Genomic DNA, 26,556 nt, shown 5'->3' with positions numbered 1-26,556 from the left:
TGATTTAGTTAATATTTTTCTTTTCACTATTTAATTTTTATAAATAAAAATGGAATAACTAATAGTTTCTTTGAAATAAAATCCCATTAAAGACAAATTTTTGGCAAAAATTGTTGAAATTGCAAGTCAATTTTTCATTCATAACAGGTTTTTTTTGAAAGGTTTCCAGGTTATTTTTCAATTAAATTTCAAACTATAGAAATGTTTGCCCCATATGCTAGTAAAAGTGTTTTCCATTTCAAATAAATTTCTTTATTTTTATTTCTGAGCCAACTGCGTAGAGAGGAAAAAAAAAACGCGCGTAAAAAATGAAAACTCGATTGCGGCGAAATAACTAAATTGCTTTGTCAGGGAAAATGAATTCCACTCACACACATGCACAACAAATATTTAACTCCCCTACATACTAGGGAGGGCAGGAAACGTGGGCGTGGCACAAAGCCAACTCTTTTGTATGTCGTTGGATAATCCCAACAAAACTAAACCAAAAAACTTTGATTCCAAAGGCAAACAATAAAATAAAACAGAAAAATCAGACAGACAGAAGCCAGAAGAGCAGATTTAAATGCGGGGGGAGGTGGGGTGATGTGAGTGGGTGGGGGGATGTCACCCGAGGGCTGTTAGTATGTATGTCAAATAAACATATTTTGGCCGCCTTCCCTCGCCCCATTTCAAGGCAGGCATAAATATCTGCAAAGCGCATTTAAGCCAAGCCCCAAAAAACACAATAAATAAAAAATAAAAGTTTAACATATAAAAAAGTGCGAGAGGAACATTGAAAGATGCGGGTGGGTGAGGGGTGGTGGTTTGGGGTAGTGGTAAGTCTGCGGTGTAGTAACGCATGGAAAGACATAATAATAATAAATATTCAGTTCAGAAAGCGCATGAATGAAACTGCGATATGAATGAATAAGAAAATGGACCAAAAAAAGAAACGAAACGCAGGCAACTTATATCTCCCACTCCCTCCACCCTCCCACCACTACCATATTCACATACAAAAGAGTGCAGTAACTGAGTGTGTGTGTGTGTGTGTGCTTCTGTGTGGGTGTATGTTCCACCCGCAAGTAAGTAAAGCAAATCCGAATGAACAGGGATTTGCATTCATAAAATATATCGCAGACGAGCAGCAGAAGCAGCACCAGAAGCGACTTCCTTCTATCCGCTGACTCCTTGCCCCTAAACCACCCAACCACCCGACCCACCCATCCACCTTGTTTCGCCTTTTCTGCCTGCAGGTAGCACTTGCTAGCCCACAAAATGGAGGCCAACTTCTCTCTATACATATAATGGGCCATGTGCGTGTGTGTGAGTATTTGTGTGTATGTGTGTGTATTTGTGTGTTTGTGCAAATTATGCAAATCGCAAGCATGAAAAACAAATATTAAACTTTTCATAAAAGATTCAAAAATTAAATAAAATTTTACAAAAGACATAAAAACCAAACGTTTTTTGCCCCTTACCCCCTCAACCCAAGCAACAAACAGCAACCATAGAAGCATACACACACACACACACACACACACACACACACACATGTGCACACTCAAACAAAGGGTGGTTAGAGGTCCTTGTAATATGCATGACAAACAGGACACGAGACTCGCGCGCCCACAAAAACGAGAAAATGAATTTCCATTTTCTCTTTTGCTGTTTTTGTTTTTTTCTTCTTTTTTTTTACAACAACAACAATGCCCTTGCCAAAAGGTTAACAACATTTATTCTAATCAAAAGTTTGCAATGCAAAGCAAAGATGACTATATAATAGATACATATATATTCTTGATCAAATCGTAAGTTACCGTAAGTCTCTTTGTTCTATTGCTTGTCTGTCCATCTGAATATCTTAAAGTTATATATTTCTTCATTAATGGGCTTGAATATGACGAAGAAAGCTTTCTGAAGTAAATATCACCTCAAAAATCACTTCAAGTCGAACGAAAAGTCTAGTTCAGTGTCCTTGTATGGTGAACACGTTGTTAAAATTCTTTCTATAAACAATTATTAAGCAATCAACTCGCATTAGTTCACTTTCTAGTAAAGAATTACTATAAATTAAGCCGGAACAAAGTAATTTCTTTCCTCAGACTAAATCTATGTTTAAATAGGTCTAAAATTCTTGAATCCAAACAAGTCTTTGGGCTCACAATCTCTCCATAAATAGTACTAGTCCCTAGGCTTAGTTTAACAATAGTTAAGTATTTCTTTTCCAGAACCTACAGTCCCTTGTCATATTATTAGACTCATGCTGCAATTCTACTTTTACTTTACATTACTTCTTCTTAATTTGAACTTTTTGTAGATAGAACTTGAGTTTTTGAAGATTTCCATGGAAATTTTCATAGTTTCATAGATTTCAGTTTCATGTAAATTTCTAATTTTCTATGTGACATTTGTTGTATTTGTAATAAATTTTGATGTTTCGTCATGAAATAGCTTTGTTAATGTCTACTGACGTGTTGTAAGCCAGGAAAACTAATAATATGGGTCTAATAATATGGCAAGGAACTGTAGACTTCTCGCGGAATATTTAAAGTTCTCGAATTCAAAGAAGTCTTCTCAATATTTCCAAACCAATCAGATCGTAAAAATGTTAAAGAACTTTTAAAGTACAGTATGTATACAGCAGCGGATCTACGGGGGGTGAAAAATGGAAATTTCCCCTCCCAAAAACTCCGAGTCGGATAGAAAATCAGAGTTTGGTTAAGAAATTTTACGTGGTCAAACGAATTTTTGACTTCGATTTCCCCCCTCCAAAATCGAGCGCACGATCATCCACTGATGTATATTATAAAAGTTTACCAATTTGTATAGACAATGACCTTTCTGAAGTTATACTTAGTATAATATAGGTACAATTTAAAGACGTTTATTCTCTTGTTCGATTAAATCAACTATCGGTTTTTTTTTTTAAATTGTATTACATTCTCTTTCAAATCGTTTGCTTTTAAGTCAATTCAACATCTTTTAAACATGATGATTTGCCACTTTTAAAACAATTTGAAAACTATTCTACTCTAATTTTCACTTATTAGGGTATTTCAACTTCATTATGGTCCTTGGGAAAAAGTTTTTATTTTGGCTCGAATTTCGAGCATACAAACGGCATATAATATTTACATAGGAAACTCGCGTAATGATTGTACTTACACGTGTATGTGTGTGTACTTGCCTACACCTCTCAAACAACTGATACCCGCCCCTCCCGACCCGCGCCCCGGCCATCTGCCCCACATATGATGAAAGTTGGCAACTCACTCAAAAAAGACAAAAAACAAAAAAAAACACAAAATTTTACAAAAAAAGAAAAAGCGGACAATAGTCAGGATAGTACAAAGTACATTTTGTGGGCTAAGGGAGGAGTAGTGGGTTTCAGAGGACGGGAAGAGGATGAGTGTGTTAGTGTGGGTGCGGCTCGCATGTGTTTTTCTGTGTTGGCCATGCAACTAGTTGGCTTGCGGGTGGGTCAAGCCCATTCCCAAGCCGAAACCGAAACCGAAACTGAAACCAAACCCCATAAGCCAGTTACATAGAGAGAGAGAGAGAGGGAGAGCGGGACAGAGATATTCTATTTGCCTACTACATATCCAGTTCTCGAGGGCGCAAAGCATAAAATAAAATCTCGCACGCTTCGTTTGGATATCTTTTTTGAAAGAGAACTGTCAACTTTATTTCTTCTTCCTGCTGATGACAGGTTTCCGAAATAAACAAAAAAAAACACTACGTGCCGCGGCTCCTCCTTCGGTTCCTCTTTTTGACAACACTTGCATACTAAAGTTGCAGTTGTTTAGCTGGGACTGAAGCAACTCGTCATGACTTTTAGTTATTTTTCAGTTTCATTTTCATTTTCATTTGCTCTTAACCATTAAATGGCGCCAGAAGTTTTTCGGTTTAGTTCACTTTATGGCGGAAAGAGCAAATTATTAATGCACTTAAAAATCAACTTTGATATAATTTTAATTAAATTATGCAATTTAGCAGATTAGCAAAATAATAATTATCAGCTAGTTAAAGATTGTAGAAATTGTGTTTGATTTATTTATGAAGTTTATAAATTGATGTTTATTTAATTGTGGATATCTTTAGATTGATCTATATGAGTTTTAACTCATAATTGTAGATATCTTAAGATTAATTTTTGTGAGCTTTGACACTTAAACAAACAAATTTTTAATTTTTTATGTTTTTCGAAACTTTTAGAGCAGATCATTTTAGAATTAGATAATATATTAGAAAGTTAGAAAGCTATAAATTATAAATTTATATTCCCTGGTAGATGAATATGTTGACTTCTGCTAGAAATATAATTCAGATAAAGTTGGGAATCATTGTTTTCTCATAAGGACAAGTCGTAGAAGAAGAATTTAATCATCAAAATGTTTTACATAGAGCAAAAAATCTAAAATTTATCGTATAAAACCCACATAAAGATAGAAAAAGTCGAATTTTGAAAGTTATATATCATCTTAATACTTTTAAATATTTAAAATTTGAATTGGCATACATATTAAGCAAATTATCAGATAATATTCTTAAAAGAGGCAAAACAAGCCAATGTAGAGCGAAATACTCCAATAAACCTTAATTTCATGATGCTCTTATTTAGTCAATTTGTGGAGTTTTTGAAAAATTCATGTCTTTATTTCATGTTCAAAGTTATGTCTTTCAATTTGCATTAAAATTTCGAGAGCTCAAATTTTTGACAATTTCGCAAAAAAATTCGTAATCAATTTTTTGACTATTTTTTGACTATTTGTATACATCATGACTTTTTTCAAAAATCGGATTGAATCCAATTCCAATTCAAGCAAACATCCAGTGTTGGGTGCCATTTTGTAATATAAATCGGTTAAAAATTAGCCAAAATATGATCAGAAAAAAAGTCCGATTAACTCAAAAATTGATGTTAAAAGTTTTAAAAGTTTTCATACCCTCTGCAAGGGTATAAAAAGTATTAAAAATCCATTACCTTTGCGAATCGTTTTTGACCGAATTTTATTTATATTCTAACTTATACGTTGGTAAACGATTTTCTAAGCTAAAATTTGTGGGTCCGGGTCCGGTGTTGACTTAATCCGGCACTGCCTAAACACAGACCTTCCAGCTAGCCATAAAATAAATACAACAAACAAATTACCTACAAATTATTTCCCTAAGTTCCAATCTTTTTTTTTTTTTGTGCAATTACTGCTTTTCCTCTTTGGTTTGTTTTTTTTTGTAATAATTTTTCAAAACGTCAAATCAAACATAATTCATTTCATTTAATTAGAAAACTACTTTTGAGTGTTTGCCGATAATTTTCCTTCAGCCATCTTGTGAAAACGAAATTGCTTGTCAATCAAGAGTTGAAGTTGACTTGGGAGTTCATTAAACGACTTTGACTAAATACAAAAAAAACGAAATGTACATTTGACGTCATAAATCCGACACTCACACGCACTCACTCAGTCAGTCAGTCACACGAAAAGCGGAGCGGAGCGGAGTGAAGCGTGTTAAATGTTTGAAACAAAAGTGTTACTGACCTCACATTACATGTAAAAAACGTGCAGGTTCAGTAACTTTTTTTCGTCATTTCAGAGTCCCAAAAAAAAACAAAAAAAAAAAAAAAAGAGTTCGGTTCAGACTGCAGGCAAGAAAGAGCAGTGACCACCACCAACCAACAAGCCAGCAGTGAGAGGTTTCGGTTGTTGGCTTAAAGTTAAAGTTTGTGTTAAGGGAAAGGAAATGGCGCTCAACTTCAAGTGGTGGCTGGCGGCTTATAAAAAAAAAAAAAGCGCTTCACTTTTCACACTTTTCGTTTTCGTTCTCATGGAATGTTTTGTGCCCGAAAACGACGAAAAACTAAGATGGTCGAGGCGCATTCCTTTGGGTCGCAGCGATCGCTGGAATGCAGCGAACAGAAAAAAAACGACGTCTAAAAACAAAAACTGGCTATGTTGCTTTTTGTTTTTTTTTTTCTTTCATTGTGGCTCAAAGTCGTTGTAGCATGGCTCTTGGTAAACATGTTTTTTGAGATCGCGCAAGCACTAGGGAGAGGACGGAGGGGAGGGGAATGCCTTCATGGGATGGAGGCACAATCGAGGGATTGGCTTTTCAATTGGAAATGGAATGGAAGCTGCCTCAGTGACTATGTCTCTGTGTGTGTGTGTGGGTTTTGGGGGATGCTTGTTGTTGAAACCCAAACCGGAATGTGGCTCATTCAGTGAAAAGATCACCATGACGATGACGATGACGACGAAAGCCAAACCTAAGGCCGGCAATCTATGCGATACCAGTATGTATATGTATATATATATATGTGGTTTGCTGTTTTATTTTTCTGGTTTGCAATTCGCGCTCAATTGCGCCAGATTTGCGTTTTTTTTTTTTTTTTGCTGTAGTCTTTCAAGCATTTTATAGTATGTTTCTGTTTTGTCGTCGACGTTGTCGTTGTTGTTGTTGTTTGTTGGCTGATCGAGTCCATACGCTTGATTTCATGCAAGTTTTTCGGGTAGAAGTCGCTTAAATGCGTTGACAAGGAGGAGACTGGGAGTTGGTTGGTTGGTTGGGATCTCTGTGGAGTCTCGTTGGGTGTACAGTTGCCCAGATCCAGCAGCCTCTTTGAAATTGGTGGCCAAGAAAATTCTCACCGTCCGGAGAGCTCTTGGGTGCGAGAGAGATGGAGATGGTTAATTGGCCATTACGTGTGGAAAAAGAATCACGTTTATACCGTTTTGTAGAGAGATTTTTCCGCTCTGTTCTTTGGCTAAGTTCTCTTTGTTTTTTCCCCTCCTCCCATTTGGTCTTTCTTTTCTTCTTGGCATTTCAAGTGCAATTTTGAAACACTCACACAGACACACACACACACACACAGCTGTTTGGCCACGCTCATTAAATATTTTTTCTGTAATTTTTGTTGGGTTTTTTTCTTCTTTTTTTGGGTTGTTTCTTCTTCTTCTTCGTCAAGTTCAAACTCACCTTGTTGTGTATGCACCTTGATCAAGTTGATGAGTTGTTGTAGTTGTTGTTGTTACTGCCTTTTAATTGCTATTTAAGTAACTTATTCAACATTTATTATATTATTTTTTCACTTTTTATCACGCAACTATTTGCATTTGCATACCATTTGTATAACTTGGCTTTCTTTCCATTCAATTAAATTGAATATACACACACACAAACACACACATAAAATACACAAAAATATTTACCGAGTGCAAGCGAGAGGGCTATATCCAGTGAGTGTGAGAGAGAGAGAGAGGGGGGCACACGGGCGCGTGTTTAGCGGGAAAACACGTCTGAAGACAGGTAAACACGTTGAGCAACTGACGCCGATTTCAGCCATGGCTTCGGTTTTGGGCCACGCTCAACAACCATTATTGCTCTCTCTTGTGCTGCTTGTAGCGTTGTCTCTCTTGCTCACGAGCACGTTTACACTTGACATCTCTGTTGCTCTCTGGCCTGAAGGGCCTTTCTGAGAAGATCACTGAAAATACGTTACTAAGGCACCGTTTGAATTTTACCTGTGACGCGCACGCAAAGCAGAGAGTGAGAGAGAGAGAGTGGGAGAGCATTTAATGTGGGAGAGGAAGCCGCTCTCACTTGTTGTCTGCTGTTTACCTGTTGTTATCTTGCACTTCTCTCTCTCTCTTTTGCGCTCCGCTGAGTGCTCGAAAATCAGCCAAAGTGCTGAAGATTCAAGAGAAGCGTTTTTAGGTAGACAGATGTATCTGTAAGCGTGTGTGTGTGTGTGTACATATTTCCATATCTACCAACAGATAGACTCTCTGTCTCTCACTCTAAGTACTCTATTAAGGCAGACAAATGGCAATTACCAACTGTAAACATTAAATGGCCTAGACAAAAAAATGTAGAAGTAGATTAGCTAAAAATAAAACTATCTAATCCATTTCTAACTTTCGTCCAATTATGCCATTCCCGATCATTTGTTAAACTATTTAAACTGCCGTTATTTCGCTTGACCAGGTCAATAGCTTTTCAACAACAAAAGCTTTTATTAAAGCCAGAAGCTATCTGTGTGCTTGTCTTGGCTAAAAGCTCGTGCAAAGTCGTGAGTTTGTTGGAAAAACTCGTGATCGATTTCCTCATAAAACAATTTATATGCTTATAAGTTATGTTTTGTGTGCTTATAAATATGTAATTTTAGAAAACTTTTTCCCAAAAACCACACACATAATCCCATGTTACGGCATTGATAAGCTTCAAATCAAACAATCTAGAGCGAGCGAGAGAGAGAGAGAGACTTAGACTGACTTCCTGTTGGAGTCCTGAATGATGCATAAATCTGTGAAATTGCCCAAACACTCGCTGCTTAAAACAAACAAACAAAATTCTTAAGGGATGGCAAAAGTGGGCCAAAGTGTGGGCCTGATGTATTGGGCCATCAACGGCAGCCCCACAAAATATTTGTCAGGGAATACGTCATAAAAACGATTTAACAACCGAATAAGCAACCGCAAAAACTCAATGGCATTGGCATTAGCCGCCTACAACAGGCCCAAATCGCATGGCGGAAATGAAGCCGACGAGGCGAGGTAAAACAAAGAAGACAAAAAACCCAAAAAGGAACAGGAACGAGGCGAAAAAAACTTTGCGCAGGCTCACAATATTCCCTATTTTGTATGCCACCTTCTAGTACTACTTCCCCACATCTTTTGCCATTTGACTTCCTTCCTCGCTTTGCCTTCTTTTGCCTGCCTTCCTGTAAGGCTTTTTTTATAGCCTATCAGCGAACGTCTAATGCTGGCAATTAAAATAAACGGCAGCAAAGCTGCTGTCAGGCATTTTTCGAGTGGATTGAGATCAAGTCAGAAACAGAACGTGAACGTGAAACCGTAACCAGAGTCCTTTTCCGCTTTTCCCCCCCTTTCCTAGCTAGCCAGCTGCGTTGCCTTTGGGCGGGTAAATGCTTTCAGCTACTAGAAAATGTGCGTTTAATGAAATTTTTATTCAATCAGCGCGCGCCCAGCGACTTTTATGATAGACTATCTCTCACTCGTACAACCAACCCACCAAATCACCCCACACACGCACACACACACACACACACATATATATATATCGAAAGAGAAAGAGATGAAAGGGGAAAGAACCTGTTGAATCGACTCTTTTTTTGTGTTCCTTTTTGTGATAAAGTGCCTGTTGGCTATGTGAAGTGCTTCGCTTTTACAGCCACAATTTATCTTTGGCTCTTATTCGCCGTCTGCTTGAGGGAGCTAACGCAAAACTCAACTTAAACGATGGTTAGGCCATGATTTATAAAATGTGTTTGTGTGTGTGTGTATGTGTGTGTATAGCATATTTATCTTTGCTTGAAGTATTCAAATAATAAAATGAAAGTAGGACATTGCGGTTAAGTACACAAATATGGGAAATCAAACGACTACAAAGTTTTCTAGTTTTGCAAATTGAGTCAATAATAGCCCATAATACTCATTTTGTGTAGATATTAGATGTAGTATTGATCTCGAGTCGAATAAATTGCCAACTAACCACATCCTTTTTAAGTTAGTCAAAATCCATAGGCCAAGCAAAACTCGTACAGGATTCGAAAGCAGACAGAAAATAGAAGTTCTAAAATAGAGATGCTCAGGTTTTTGTTGCCTATTCATTTAGATATCGATTACATTTGATATATATATTTAATATGTGTACATTCAGGTCTCGATCGTGCGTGATGGTCGGGACCAGAAGCATTACGAATACTTATATAATAATTAAAATTTGTATTAATGGTCTCATAGTGTAAAAAAGTAATGGAAAACGAAAGTTGGTATTAAAAAATTTTATTTATTGTCCACTAAAACCAATAAACTTTGCGAGATTTGTAAAATTAATCACATTAAGCCTTTATTCTACCAACATTATAAAATTCTATCCTTTTTATAGATAATGGGGTAGAAAATTTGCCCTAGTGTATGCAAGCATTAATGATGTTTTATCTATGTATTCATATATTGTGGTACACGTCTGTAATTTTCAATTGTCGCACAAGAACTGATTTATTGAGTTTTCTTATTGCTAGCTTATTCTAGATGGTTACATGTATGTGTGTGGATCTTATAAATGTAGATAACTGAGATAAGTTTGGTAGTGTGAGGATCCACTGTGGGACTTATGTTAATATGACTATGTGATGGCTACAACAGTTTGGATTAAGGACGATAACGATAAGCAGAGACAATTTTGATAGTTGTTTTTGTAAAACTAATGTGATAGAACTTCCTCTAGCAAATAGAGGATAATTAAATAATTATTCAAACAATTCGAAAATATTTAGTTACACTTACACTAATAATATTAATTGACTTCAAATCTAGAAAATGTTGTTATTTCTATTTAAATAACATGATTTAGATGATTTAACAGATATCCTTAATACTTTGAGGTTCTTTTTAAAAAAATTTACTCAATCGAATACCTCTAACATGATTTATGCCCTATCTATAAGTACTAAAAGGTCTCTTGAAAATAAAATCACACAATGAGACACTTCAATCAGTTTATGACGCTTTTTGTAGAGCGAAAAGATCACTTAATGTCAATGATACTCCCATTCAATATCTTTTATCTACATAAAATGCTGAATATACATATGTATAATTAACCTTTCACCTCTTTCACACTTGGCCAAATAAAGTTTAGTCAAAAATGAAACTCAATTCCGTCTTTTTTAAAGGGAGCAACCCGTAAGGTATCATTTATTTCGAGAAGTTGAGGCCCCTTTAGTCCTCTCGTTTAAAACCCACTTTGAAAACCACATTCATTATGACTACTTTATATTGATAGAAACTCTTCTAGATAAATTTTCTGTTCGCGAATCTTAATCCAACCCTAAAAAGACTGAGTTAGATTACCAGAAATTTTAAAATCAGTATTGCATCATTTGACCTATGGCATGACATGTTATACATGTTAACATGCTACATGTTAACATTGTTAACATTTCTAGTAAAAAATAGATTAAAATACTTATCACTTTTCTTACCTTTCCATGATTAGTTTACGTTTTGAGATTTTGAAGTATGCCTCCTGCCCTAAGTAGAGATTTGCTGAGATTTCCCTATACCTTTTCCCCCCTAAGTAAAGACTTGGTGAGAATTTCTTGCATCTCTAACCCCCTCCAACCCCATTTATGTGGCACACGCAAAGTTTTCGCAAGCAAAATTAAAGCTTAAACACAAATAAAGTCAAATTTGTTGTCAATTAAATAGGCACAACAACTTGTTTGATCAAAATTTATATTGCTTTGCGGCTTAGTAATGGCAACCACAAGTTGTCAGCCACCGCAAATGAAACCGCATTCATAGATTCATTGTATGTATCTTCACCTGATTTATGTATATGTATTTGCCCTTTAGGCATCTACTACTACTAATACTACCCACATACAATCTTTCCACTCATTTGGAATGGAAATTTTTCTGTCTGTGTGTGTGTGTGTGTGTATGTGTCTAGAAAACAAACTCATGAATATCATTAGGCAATGATTCAAATGTGGTTGCTTTTTGTTTCTTAATTTTTTTTCTTTTCTACTTTGGTGGGGTTTTCTTTTTTTTTTGGGGGGACTCACATGCTGGTAGTAATTTTCGCCCTACTTGAGCGTAGTTATTAAATTTTCCCCTTGAGGCTTCTAGGAGGGCTGCAATTAGGCGCTGCGGTTGAAAGCGTGGCACAAAAAGACCCCGAAAGCCGCAGGAAACAGTTGAATAGAAAAAGAGAAAAAGTTGTATGTTGTAAGTAGAAAGCAACCAAATCGCAAGTGGCAAGTGGCAAGCCCTTTGCTTGTTACTCATTAAAGGTGCTGTGGTCTCTTCTTCTTCTTCTTTGATTAATTTTGGTTAGGGATTGTCGACAGGTGTGCGATTTACATTTGCATAGATTAGGTAGATTAAAGTCAAGAGTTTTTTTTTTCTGCATTTTTGTTTTTTTTTTTGGCAGAAGTTGTGGTTAATTAAAAAGTTTTCGTTGGGAAAAATTTACATAAATTTAATTTACGCCAAATCTGTGTAAATGAATTTCTCTCTCTCTAATTGACTGACACCTGAGGGCGCCAAACCAAACGGTCCTTAACAACTGGCGGTGGCGCGGGAGCTTAATGCTTTAAAGAGTAGAACCAGTTAAAAGGACTCGGGGTCGATAAGGATGATGTTCGTGGCTGTTGTTGTTGTTGTATCTGCCAAATATTGATCGCATTTTTGCCTCGCCACAACGGAAATAGCAACAACAATGAAGAAGGAAAACCGCAAAACAAAACAACAACAACAGAAGGAGGACAACATAAAAAAAAAAACAAACTAGGTTTAGCCAAGCATTTGGGTCAAGTAAATCAATTGACAGCTTTTCGAACTTGAGCGAGGACAAGCGAAAAGGGGCGAAAAAAAAGGCAATAGCCGTCACCTGGCTGGCCTCTATAAATAAATCATAGCTTATGATAAAAACCCCCAACACACATATACTTAGCCAGCGACAGAGACAGAGACAGAGAGTGAGAGAAAGAGGGAGATAGACAATGAGTTGCCTGTTTGATAAGATATGGGCCATGCCAATGTTCACACGTGGCAAACTCTCGGCGACACCATTTGACTTTCTGTTGCCGTTTGCACGCCAATCGACCGGCAGTCCAACCATCCCGACATAGCCCCCCACTTGCCTTCCCCCTCCTTGCCACACACGCACACACACATGCACACACAATATGCTCAATCATAATAAAACTTGACATATTGTTACAACAGTCGCGAACTCAAAATCCCGAAAACCCATGGCGTATGCGCAATATTTTGTTTTTTCGTTTTTCGTCTGTGTTGCGGTCTCTGACATTTTTCGGCAAATTGATTAATTGGCAATGCATTTTGTTGCCATTCCTATTGCATTTGGTCTAAATGAGTTTTCATTGCTTTGTAAGCCAAACAAATTGTAATTTTTCCTTTTTCTTTTTGTAAACATCATTTTAATCGGCCAGCAGCTGTTGGTTGCATATCTCAAATTATTTTCATCAAAAAGGTGAGCACTTATTTTCTAATTTTAGCCCAAAATAAATTCTATTTTTATGTTCCGAGTGAAAGTTAACCATACGATTTTTGTTGTTCACCAAATTGTATCATGTGCGAATCATTAAACTCGAAAAGGAATATTCATTTCATTTAATGAAACCCTTCAAGAAGGGTTAAATTTTTTGAGTAGTTTTAATGCGTTTAAAAGATTTTTTAGTAGTTAACTAATGAGTGGAACTTGAATAAAAAAAAAAAATAGATTGGTATTTTATGTCCTTTAGTGGTTTATACTAGCTGCTGATGGGATTTTAGTTTTTGTCGTATGTAATTGTTCTAAAGTGGAGTTTAAATCGAGCTCAAAAGAGCTAGAAACATTTTTTACTTTACTAAAAACTGAATCTTCTTCAGGATTGAGCCAATCTCTTCCTGAGGTTGAAATATCAAGAATAGAGCTACATTTAAGGGGGGTTTCTACCTTGTTGGGCCGAAAAGGAGCTTTTTAGTAAGAAGAAATTCAACAATGGCATCCCCATTTTGTCCTTATGGAAGTCTTACCGTTCGCAAATGAAGTCTGAATCCAAAAATGTAATTTTGTTCTTAATCTTGACACTTTTTCGGAGCGCTGGTAGTAAAATTGAGAAAAAAAAGATGAAAAACTAAAAAGTTATGAGCTTTTTTAGAAAAAAAAAAATTTATGCCCATTTATCGTTACTAATTAATTTTTTAAATTAACAATTTTGAATATTTTTCGCCAATAATACTACCAGCGATGAACAATATCCTAAAGAACATGTGTAAAAAATGTCATAGCGGTTGGTTAATTTTTGTATGAGCTCCAAAAAAGTAGTTTTGAGAAAAACGCGTTTAAAAATTTGCGCTGCGGCTCAGAGCGCTTGACACTGCTCCACTTAACGGCCGACAACTTTCGAAATTTTACAGATTTCTTTTAAACAGTATTCTTGAAACATATATCTATCGAAAAATGCAAGATCAAAAATCGAATTTTTTTATAACACAAGGTAGAAACCTCCCTTAAGTCCTCACCTAAAAAATAATTAAAAAGTCCCCCAAAAACCACATTAAATAACAAAAAACTTGGCTAAACGATTTTATACCTTTCCATCATGTTCGAAAAAACTTATTTTTATAGAAAGTCTGTACCTATATGTATATAATGGAATCCCACCATCTGGACAGTGTAGTAATATTTTTGACTAAATATCAAACCAAAACATCAGCCTTTTAACTTAAAATACACAATAGCCTAAGGGCATCACTCATACGCCATGTTTACCCATTTTAATATGACAACTTTAAAACTGAGTGATGACTTTCAAGAGAGAGTGGATTAAATGATGCCTACATATGATGTGGGATAGAAATTATGTGTGTTCCTCGCCATAGTTCTACATATATATGAACATTACTCATACGCCGCGTTAACGGTTTGACAAACAAAAATGGAATCTAGTCTATTTTTTGCAATATGCAGATTCCCTATGACTAATGCTCTGTTTACACAAAGTTCAAAGTACAATAAACAGCATACAAAAATCGTGCAGTTTTTTTGATACAGAGCATATATATAACCCACTCATCGAAAAAGAATGGCGCATGGATAAATCCCACACTTACTCAAATAAAATATCAAATATATAATATAAATAATGCTTGGCTGTCAGTATTTTTGTTCTTTGGGACCTCATAAACAGCCCGAGCCGACAAAAAACAAAAAAAGAAGAAGAACCAACGGCCAGCCGATAGAAAAGAGGGAACACGCGCTATAAACAAAGGAAGAAGCTGTAAACGTTGCAATCCATACAGTGTCTCCATGTTGAACGAACGAAATAAAGTCTCTAGTTAACACACACAAAGCAGGACGAATGGCCGAAAGGGGGACGGGCAGGAGAGGGGTAAATAAACAAACAAGCCGAACAAGTCGAAAAGCAAAAACACAAACAAAAAGGCAAATCTTATGGCACAAACGAACAGAGGAGGGGGGATAAAAGCTTACAATGACGACACAAAGCTTTTCTATGTCGTCACAGGCGAAAGCCCTGTGGAAACGAACTGCCAACGACCTCCGAATCGTCGTCGTCGATGTCCAAACACTCGACGGCGCTGGCACGGATCGGATGCCTCAAAACAAAATACGCGGACACGGAATACAATAAACGCGTACGCCAAAATAGACGGCAGAATTTTTGAAAAACTCAAGAAAATCAAAAAATACAAAATATACAAAAATTTCCAAAAAAAAATTCAACCTTTTGGCAATATTTCCTAGTGGAAAATTCAATGCAAAAATAAAAGTAATTCTAAAAATAAGTGAACAAGTGCAAAAAAAACAAAAAATAGAAAACGGGAAGAAATTGCAAAACAAAAGTGGAAGTCAGTTTCCCACAAAAATAACAAATCATAAAAAAAAAAAACACTAGCGAGAGTTTCATTATTTTTGTGTTTTTTTATGCAAATGTGTTGATACAAATTATCGACCAAATATAAGCCCAAAACATAAGCCACATCATAGAGGGTTCCGGGTCCCCCGCGCGCTGACACATTAACTCATATTTTTGTTGTGGGTGATGTCGTTTTGTTGTTGTTTTTTTTGTTTTTTGGATATTGACCAAGAACGGTAACGATAACGAAGCAGCTCATTAGCTAACAGACAGAACGTTAACGTAAATTGCCGGCCAACACGTTAGAAAACAGAAAGCTAAAGCTATCACTTGAAGAACCTAGGAACACTTCAAAAATTTCAGACTAGGAAGGATATACGAGGTGTAAGTAGTAACCGAATGAATGAAATGTTTTCATTCTGATTAATTAAAGGTCTAATTGCAATGTCATGACACATATACAAAAAAGAAGAAAAAACAGAAGGTCTCGAGAGTTCTGTTCCAGTTTTATTTCCTTTTCGTCCTCTTACTTCCTACTTCCTTCTAATGTATCCCTCTTTTGGTCTTCCCACACCCTTTCCCTCTCTACTACCCTTTCGATTTGTTTATATATTCGCTGATTTTGTTGTTTCCTCTTTTTGGGTTTGTTTTTTTTTGTTGTATTATAATCAGGAAAATCGCTTTTGGCCTTTTTTTTATACCCTCTGTTGTTCCTTTTAGACCTATTGTTGTTGTCCGCGCATCGTAAAACCCCGGCAGGAGCAAGAGAGTGGAAGAAAAAAAAATCACTCATACGCCACATTGGCGCGAGCTGATGCTGCTGCCTCACCGCCTATGCCAAAAGGCGCATTAAATATTCAACGTTGACTTTTCCGTTGGCAGTAGCAGCTGAGTTTATTGCAACATTCTCTCTCTCTCTCTCTCTTTATGTATGTGTGTGTGACAATGTATTAGTGTGTGTGTGTGTCCAGCTAAGGCAAATAAAAATACACAACGAAAAAGAAGAAGAAGAAGCAAGAAACACATACAGAAACAACAAACAACAATGGAATGGCATTTGCAATGATTATTTCGAAAGGAAAAGCTAAAGTCTTTTGGGTGCCATAAAGCATTTGAAACCCTCTCATGGGGCAAATGGCTAAATTACAATCAATTTTTAAGGCATGTAACAAGATAAATGGTTTTTCAAGAGCATCGAAGAAAGAAAATTCAGCCCCGCCGATAAAGGAAAGTGTCGAAAGAATACGAAATTAAATCTCAAATGGATTAAACGAGTATTGATGCCTCTTTTGTTTAAAAATTAAATAAAATATTCGCATAACATTAAATTGAACTTTGCATGCATAAGGAAGTGCAATAATATAGCCTTAGTTTAAATATAGCAAAAGTTTTAAATAGAGTTTAAAAAGAAACGAGAATTCGTTGAAGAATTTTCTTAGTTAAAATAGAAGAAAGTTGTTTTTTGTCTTAAATAAACGACTAAATTCATTACGTTATTTAATAATTTTGATTTATTTTTTATATAACAGCAAAGTAATCTCATTTGTTTATATTTCTCTTGAAATTAAATAAAAATTTTATATAAATTTAGCAAAAAAATGTTTGATTTTCACATATGTAGCTTAAAATTATAAATTAAGCTGAATCTATCATAAATCCAAACAGATAGAGTCAGAAATTGCAATAGCAAAAATGCATATAAATATTTTATTTTTGTTAACAAAAACAAAAACAAAATGATTTAGCAATTTTTGTAAACCCCCAAAAAAATTTGCCAAATCCAAATTATAAAAATATTTGCATAGTTTAATAAAAACAAATAACAATTTATTTATAAGCCACTTGTGGATAAACAAAGAAATTCCCAAAAATAAATCCACAATTAGAGAATGAGAGAGGGAGAGAGAGAGAGAGAGAGAGAGTAAGGGGAAAGAGACAAAAGCAGAGATACAGTGAAAATGTTTTCCACTTGCTGAGCTCTTAGTTCAATCAACGAAAAAATAAAAAAGGCAACAACAACAACAACTACAACATTGTCACCAATCATGGGCGATAAAATCGTCATACAATTCCCCATTGACCTGGGGACTAATCAAAGCACACAAACACATACACTTCAATTGGGTTGCCACATTAGCCACCCACAGGCACACTCACACTTACATGCACACCCATCAAACCACCAAGTCAACAGACTGACAACAACAACAACAGCAACATTTGATTTAACTGCAGTGCGCCAGTTGCTCATTGCTCTGTTTGCCAATTAAACTAAAATGTCTCTGTCTCTGTTTGTGTGTGTGTGTGTGTGTTTTTAGTGGCGGCACGCGACTTACAACCACGCCCACAATCCTTCTATATATGTATGTGTACATGCAACTGATACTGGCATACTGGCCACCTTGGCTTTAATGGCCAAATCAAATTTCCAACTAATTCCATTACAAAAGGAATATTGAAGGGTATATACCGCATATAATGAAATTCGTAGTATGCTTTTAGGCGATCTCTTTTACCCCATGAGAGCCGAAAAATTTTGTAAATTCAATTAAAAACCTGGCCTGGCCATAAACAACAGCCACAGCACTCAGGTGCACTCTACCTTTCTACCTTGCTACCTACCCAACCCAGTCAACCAAGAGGAACATGTGGCCAGTAAGCCCTTCAGCGCAGTTGCTGTCCCCAGTTCCAGGACAGGTCCCAAAATGTCATGTCAGTTGCAGGATGAGCTGGGTTTCGTGTCGCGGCATTGTCTGTTCCTGCGCCTCCCTCAAAAAACAAAAAAAGATGCAAAAACGGAGAGACAAAATATTGTAGTTGTAGTTGACACTGTCGCCTTCCTCGTGTGGCTCTTTCCCGTGTGTGGTCCTGTGTCCTGTGTATGTGAAACATGAAAATGTTCCTTTGAACTATGCAGAGGCAAAAAAAAAAACAACTAAAAGAATGGATAGAACAAAGGACAATTTATCATGTTGCAGAAGAGAGTCGACATTTAAAATACTTTATATTAAATCATTAAGCATTGTTTAAGTGATTCTTCCAGTTGACATTGTACTTCCTTTTCAATAACTTTGGAACTTTTTGAATAAAAGTAGACAAAGATTAGATAAATAATAAGAATAAGATCTTGAAATGAAAAATAAAGAACAATTTAAAGTTTGGAATAAATTTTCATTAGAATAGAAATTTAAAGATTATATCTTAAGATTATTCGAAGTTCCTTATTAAAACAGTCAGCTCTCTTACTCCTCAGCCAATTATCTCACAATTTATACAAAGAAGATCTACAAAAGATTTGCTTTTAAAGGCTAGTTGAATTCAGAGAGCCATAGTAAACCCCTTTAACCATTTAACTAAAGGGTATGACATGAGGAACGTGACTAAAGTCCTGGACTGGTAGTGACAATTGAGTTGGGGAATAGTCGTCTATGGAGAAGTGAGAGTATGTCAAACAACATTTCCGCTAGACAACCTCAAAACTAACATAAATATTTACACACACTTACGCAGCCACACATACCGACACACACACACATACACATAGAGATAACGGATGGGGATACAGGACAAAAATGAGATGCTAGGAGATACACAACGTAAATCGTTGGACTAAAACCTCTGTCAGTTTCGTTTTCTCCTTTCTTTTTCTTCTTTTATGGCATTTAAAGCTTGTGATTTCAGTTAACTTTAAGCCAAATCAATTTCCACAAAAAGTAAATGAAAAAATCCAAACAACACAAAAGAAAGAAAGGAACGCCCCCCAAAAGTATTTCGAGTATGTGAAATCAAAGAAAGGCACACGCTCATATGGTTTCGTTTCTTTCGTTTACTGAGCCCTTCGATTGGAACAATAAGATATTAAGAAAATTGTAAATTTCCTCAATTTTCTTTGGCATCGACTTTAGTTAATTATGGCACACAGACGCACACAGTTATATAAACACACGCACAGGGACATCAAAAGCAGCTTTAGATTATCCTCGTGTTTATCCCTGTCAAAAAACTAAATGAAGTGAATTTTTGTGTAAACATCTGCGCCCCAAAGGCAGAAGACAGAGAAAGCGAGAGAGAGAGAGAGAGCGGGAAGGCAGTGTTAGGCGGTAATCTAAAATTGAAAATAACAAGCAATTGGAGCTCATCCTGGAGAAGAAATTCACAAGTAAGAAAGGCAGGAGGAGGAGCACAAAAGGTGAAAGGCATCCACCCACCCACACACACATACACACACACACATACACACACTTACCAGCCCACACATATACCTTATCATAATCATCATAAAAGACGTTAAGTTTAAACTAAGCAGACACAATGCTTGCTCTCTCTTTCTGTCTTTAGTGTGTGTGTGTGTGTGTGTCTGTGTGAAGCGGCATAATCCTGCCCTTGAGCACGATTTGTGCAACGATTTGGAAAATCTTTGACAAAAATAAAATCTAGAAACACAGCCTCATCGCCTACCTCTTGTCTCATCATCGATTTATTGAATGATAAGCCCCGAGATGAACTAGGAATAACCCAGCCATTAAAAGCAAAGAAAAAAAAATTCCCATTTCACATACCCTAAAGGCGGCTTAGTAAAAGTGGTATATTGGCATAATTAGTATCTACATTTTTATTTGTATAGTAAATAGAGAGAAGATTAATGAAATTTTGGTGTAAAAACCATTTGCTTGGCAAATCAGATATAACGTATACGCAGCGTGTACCAGTTAGACTGAGAACAATCTTAATAAACACAGAGATGATCGTTTTAAAGATTAAAGTTGAAAATCTACATGTGAAATTTGTGTTTTTTGTCAACAGTTGGACTTATTGTGATATAAGATATAACGTATACGCAGTGTGTGCCAGTTAGACTAAGAATATTAGAAGTAAGCCCAGAGATGATCGTTTTAAAGATTGAAGTTGAAAATCTAGAGGTCAAATTTGGTATTTTCTGTCAACAGTTGGACTTATTGGCAAAGCAGTTAGAATTATTGCTCTATGATAACAGTTTATAAGATTTAGAATGGCTTAGAAGACAACCAATATTATAAAGGTGATATATATTTCTCAAAACAGTCAAGAATCACATATCAAATGCTTCATTTAAAAAAGTATACTCACCTGTTTCTAGAATTTGTATTATGGTAAATTTCAATTATATACAATAGGATCTAATACGGCAAAGAAAATGAACTATCTGTGAAAACGAAAACCAATAAAAGTAGAAATAAACCGTAGACAATATAGTATATTATCTTATTTTGTAATAGAGTATTCCAAAAGTCAGCGACAAACAAAAAATATTATACAGCTTTTGTCAAATGTTTTGCTCTTTGTGACCAATGGGAGATTTTGGGTAATTTAATGATTATGTCACAAATATTTATCTCGTTTTGATGAAACAAAAAGTTCTTAATACACAAACATATATATCTAATATATATATATATACATACCTCTTGTGTATAGATGTTTATGGCTTTGCCAAGAGTGCGGCGACTTGTCAAAAAACTAAATGCAAGATAATTTATTTGAGCATCACAAATATGTTTTCATTAGTAAACAGAAAATCACTAAAGAAAAACAAACCAATTTAATTTGATTTTATTTTGTATACCTACTTTTTTTTTTGAGAATTTCATGTTGATAAATGACAAAAAAATGTTTCAATTTTTTTTGCTCTATTCCTTGTTCATTTTCTATTTCTCCATTGGTCCATGACCTTTAAAGCCGTAGCCAGCTATGGCACAGCAACCTGTGGCCCATTGAAATTAATTTTATCACCGACTGCATCCAACAGGTGACGGTGACATTGGGAAAAAAAAGAAAAATAAAAGCGATAAAAATGTTAACGTTGGCTCAAAAGAGCCAAACATAGTTAGTACTCGTTGGTGTGTAAGGGAGATAGACAAATGGAAGAGGAAGAAAGGAGAGAGAGAGAGAGAAAAGAGGGAAATCCATACAAATAGAAGAAAGGAGCAACAGGGTCAGAGGCCACAGAACAGTGGGAAATATGTAGTTACATATGTACGTAATATGTTTGTATGTTTGCCCCATTCTCTAGACAACATAACCTCGGGCAGTCCAACAACAATTGGCCGCATAGATGTGTGTGCATGTGTGTGCATGTGTGTGTGTGTGTGTGTGTGTCTGAACAATAGAATTGAATTATTTGCCAGTCAATAAGCAGATCAAGCTTTAAAACCTTAATAGCATTGACAATTGTCTAGTTCGAGGTGGTTTCTACTTTTATTTAAAGGCATAAAAGGAAGTCTACTTTTAGGAGCAGTAGTTGACAGAACTGTAAACTAAAGTAAATCTAGGACCTAAGGAAAATAAATTGCCTTTTCGTTTATAACTTTTTTTAAACTTTTTGCTATCTATTTCCAAAACATAAACCAATTTTTCTTTATAGCTAAGAAGTGCTTTTCTCTTTGGTGAGACACTTTAATTTTAGCTATTAACTGAATATTTTTATTATTCTGTACTCTTATTGACTTTTTCTGTTATTACTATTAACTAAAAGTGTATTTTCATGAATGTTTAAAAACATAAAAACAGTTTTAAAATGAGTCTTTTAGTGAGGTAGAGCCTTTGTGTATGCAAATTTTCTAAAGTTATTAAGACATTTCATGGGAAAGGAACAACTCAGTTATGGTAACAAAAAGGTCATTTAAGAATCAGATGTCTTATTGTTAATGGAATTTCTATAATCTAATGACCTTATAATAAAGATTTTTATTAAAATTCTATTATGTTCATAATGTTATTATCATATAAAAGAAAGATAGTTATAATCAGAAGTTTTTTTTTTATATAATTGAACTTTTAAATTCTTGTCAACTATTTTTTAGGATGAAATATATATTAACAACATATCCACAGACTTAAATTTCAGCATCTATCAAATATGTTCGATATTAGCGCCATCTATTTGTATCGAAGTGGCAATCTGGCATCCCTAGATTATTAAGGAGATCTGGCAGCACTTAACAGAGAAAAAAAGTTAGCTTCTGTTCTTGGCAATGTACGGTCATGGTATTTAAGTTCCAATAAAGTTACATATGAATGTATATTCGCAAATTCTTTTATACACAGCTGCGCGACCAATATCGCGGGGTCTATCGGAAACATTTTTTCCAACAAAATAATAGGTATACCTATATACCTATATACATTTACCACAACATTTTTTCCAACAAAATAATGTAACCTACATATTATTTTGTTGGAAAAAATGTTTCCGATAGAAACATTTGCGAATATACATTCATATGTAACTTTATTGGAACTTAAATACCATGACCGTACATTGCCAAGAACAGAAGCTAACTTTTTTCTCTGTTAAGTGCTGCCAGATCTCCTTAATAATCTAGGGATGCCAGATTGCCACTTCGATACAAATAGATGGCGCTAATATCGAACATATTTGATAGATGCTGAAATTTAAGTCTGTGGATATGTTGTTAATATATATTTCATCCTAAAAAATAGTTGACAAGAATTTAAAAGGTATATACCTATAAAATATTGCCATTAATCATTGAGCTTAGTTAATAAAGGCATTTGAATATTTCTTTCAAACAAGAATTAAAGACGACTTTGTAAATTGTTCAAATATATGAAATTAGTCAATTGTGAACATCAGTCGAGCACAACAAAACTTCAATTCAAGTAACGAATATTTGAAATTTAAAGTTCGATAATCCTTTTTTGCTTATCGAGTTGTTTTGCCAGTTTAGTTTTTAAGATTCAACTTACAGGTTTACTGTTAGACTGAGTTGTTAGCTGCGCTTAGGTGAAAAGTCTGTCTGCAAACTTAAGTAGATAACCGAAATCGTTCATTAAATTTGCATGTTTCGAAGGAGAGAATATATCCCTTTAGCATTTTCCCAACTGTCGCCAAGAACTTGTTAAATTTTGTCCTCTTTGCTACACTTTTTGAGCTGTTTCCGCCTCCATCCCCATGCTGTGTGCTGAATTGTTGTCAAGTTTCCATTCAGTTGAGCAGCTATGGGGGCTGGCTCTAGATTGCAAAAGGGGGGCAGGTGACAACAAGAGAAGGGAACCCACGTTTGGTCGTTCGGTCGTTCGATCAGGCCATATCAAGCCACATTTATCGACTTTTTTGTTGGTGCTGTACGTTTATCTCAACTTCTCTCACTGATAACTTAAGTTACTTGGAATCCCACACAGCTGTCATCATTCGAGGTGGCCTGACTCCAATAAAATGAAATGTTCTCCTATGAAAATGAATTGTAATGACTGGTAACTCGAAACCCCGAAAAGCAAACAAACCAACAAAAATGGTCCCTTGAATTCCTCCTACAAAGGCTAATCAACTAGCAAATGGGAGTAAGGGAGGATCTACTGTTGGGGTCAATTAGAGAGTTGAGATTTCTGCTAATGGCTGTATGTTGGTCTTGTTAGTCAGTACAGGCCTGTGGCATGATTTGAATGCAAACAAGGCAAATGCCACATATGCGAGTACAGAATTGAATCGATGGTGAGATGATGGGTGAATGGTGGTTGGAGGATTTGCTGACAATGGCGTTTGCTTAAAAAGGATGAAAGTAAGGGACCGCAACGACGAGGACAACAACGAGGACAACTTCATCTGTGGTACACGCAGTTTCATGCACGACTGAATAGGTCAGCTCCCTGTAAGAAGCACAGCTGGAAAGAGAGAGACCGAAATCAACCATGTACCCTTTTTTTTCTGTATTCTTGTTCCCTGCATCACTGAGTTTTTCGGTTTAGCAAATCAAGCGTAAAGTCACATTGGAAATTCCTTTGAAAGCCATTAAATTTCAGAGCCAGAGGAAAGAAAATATGTAAAGCCCCATCTAAATATGATGAAACTTTAAAGTTTTAGCAAAATCTTGAGACCAAGTTCCTCTAATTTCCTCATTTAGCTAGTAAAATTAATGAATTATATTAGAAAGATAAAGTGGCATATTAAATTTGTCTATCTAATGTGCTTGGGTTTTACACTAAACCGTACAAGAATATAATTCAATTAGTGCCACTTGAGAAGAAGGACCACCTTTGGGTCGTTCGTCAGCTAATGATGCACGCCAACATTGTGGGGAGCTTGAGGAGACTCTAAATGGATTACAAATATGTTTTGATTAGCATAGCATATCCGCAGCATCTTCTTATTCTTTACTCCCTGCCGTCCTTCTTCTCGAGAATGAAAATTGAATTTGTTTTGGAAAATTTGCCTTAAGGTCCACTAAGGGGAAATGGATTTCATTTTCGCTGCCTTCGCCAAGATCCTGCAAATGGCAATTAGTGTCAATTAGAGAGTGACTCAGTGACTGAGAGGAAGAAGTATGCTGCGATACGAGTTGCAATTTTCCATTACCTCGTATGCCATTTGCCACTTACAACTTGCCACTTGCTGCAGGGCTACTCTCCCACCATCCCACCATCTCTCCCTACTTTCCCTCGAACTGTTGCCTCACCCTCAGACTCATCCACCATCCACTCATCCACTCAGCTGGCAACTTTCAAAGATTCTTGCACATCAATGAAAGAATAAGAAAAAAAAAATACTTTATTTACATCATTAATTGTGAAATGTTTAGGAAGTTTCGTTGCGTTTCGTTTCACTCTTTCTTTCACTCTGATGTCCGTTCGTTGATGATGCAAAGGGAAAATGTTATTTTTAGTTCTCTGTGCGTGTGAGTGTGTTTTTAAAAAGACTACGTGATTAAAAATACGGCGGACACTTGAAAGAACAAGCATTTCGAATGGACGTCATAGACGCCTTACCAAAAATTGTTTGCCACAGTAGAGTCATCATGATGAAGCAATCGAAATTCTTTCCTATATCCAACCATGATATATAAAGTCTGTTTTGGCTTATGTTTCAGTCGAATGTCAGAACTTGTCGTTACCCTGTATTAGAAAATATAAATGAAATTATATTATTGTCACACCATGGACTTAAATCGGATAGGGTTTACTCTCAAGTAGAAGTTTATTTCATAGACACTACAAAAAGATGAAATTTGGTATTGTTAGATCTGCTAATCTTTTTTGGCTTCTTGTTTTAATAAACATCAAGAATGGGAATATATGCAGATATTTTTTAAATTTGTTTTTTAAATTTCAAAGATTCATTAAACACATTTTTAGTTATAACAATTTTATATCCTTATTTATTTCCCTCTCTCCCCTTTGTGTTTGATATTTCTTGCCTAATAGGGTTTATCGAAGCTTTTAGTAATAAGTTTGTTAATTTATTTGAAATTCTCCCAACTTTTTCCTTAGGAAGATGCCTTTTAGAACACCATTTCATTCAGTATTAGAAAGTTTATGAAATTGTATTGATTTTTAATAGTTCTTATAAACTTTCATAACCTTGTTTCGGTACTTGATAATACATTATTATATTATAATTAGTTATATACTATTATCACCTTCCTGTTTTTGATATATTTTTCGATCCCGCTTAATAATTAGTTAAGATGGACAAACTCCTAAATAGTATCCATCCATAAATATTTTAAATGCTTCATTCATCATTGAAAAACACTTTAAAAGCGCCATATTAAAGGGTATAATAGTGAAACCCCATCGAAGCATCATTCCAATCGATTGATTGGCAACGAAATAAATATGAAATATGTTAAATATTTATCCCAAAAGTAAACATCCCTTAAAGCACAGACCTCTTTTTAGGCTTTGATCGATTTTACAAGGGGAAAACACCCAAAAAAGTAAATTTATAGAGAGGACACCTTTTGGAGAAACCATCTTTATGATAGGATAGTAGTCAACCCTTTTTTTGGACTGCCTTTTTGAAGAGAGTACATCAATATTTATTTGCCAGTTCCTAGTTCCCAGTTCCATGTAATGTTTTTATGTGTGTGTGTGTGGTCTTATGTGGTCCGGATCTCTGGTCTGGGGTCTGGTCTCGAGTCTGGCCTGGGGTGTGGTGGGGGGGTGGTGGCAGTGTGGTCTGTGTCCGTTTGCATGAGTGACCCAGTTTTTGGTTTAGACGCGTGAAAAGTGGAAACCTGTTTAAAAATAAATTGTTAGGAGCTCTCACACAAATAGAGATGGAAGCAAAAAGAACAAAAAGAGCGAGAGAGAGTAAATATATTTATGTTTAATGGCCGAAAGCGAAATGAAAAATCACATAGCAAATTATGTTGCATGTTGTTACA

General features: G+C 35.7%; 2 protein-coding genes across 4 annotated transcripts in view; one reads left to right on the top strand and one right to left on the bottom strand.

The window, feature by feature from the left end:
* The window catches only part of LOC6640956 (apoptosis-stimulating of p53 protein 2), a 69,152-nt gene extending 48,227 nt beyond the window's left edge, over nucleotides 1-20,925 (bottom strand). Inside the window, exon 1 of one of the 2 annotated variants that reach the window (XM_047009746.1) lies at nucleotides 20,836-20,925. The gene's annotated coding sequence lies outside the window, so the exon portion shown is untranslated. Of the gene's footprint in view, nucleotides 1-6,957; nucleotides 7,312-20,835 lie in introns of those variants that run through there. The other variant, XM_023174971.2, reaches the window with a different exon arrangement.
* The window catches only part of LOC6641043 (GTP-binding protein RAD), a 38,452-nt gene continuing 27,322 nt past the window's right edge, over nucleotides 15,427-26,556 (top strand). For both annotated transcript variants that reach the window (XM_002063624.4, XM_023174972.2), the window contains exon 1: nucleotides 15,427-15,778. The gene's annotated coding sequence lies outside the window, so the exon portion shown is untranslated. The remainder of the gene's footprint in view (nucleotides 15,779-26,556) is intronic.

The sequence above is a fragment of the Drosophila willistoni genome, assembly GCF_018902025.1.
Source record: "Drosophila willistoni isolate 14030-0811.24 chromosome 2L unlocalized genomic scaffold, UCI_dwil_1.1 Seg168, whole genome shotgun sequence".
In the NCBI taxonomy this organism is placed as follows: domain Eukaryota; kingdom Metazoa; phylum Arthropoda; class Insecta; order Diptera; family Drosophilidae; genus Drosophila; species Drosophila willistoni.
The sequence above is the reverse complement of the archived record's forward strand: the minus strand, read 5'-3'. Positions and strand labels throughout refer to the sequence as shown.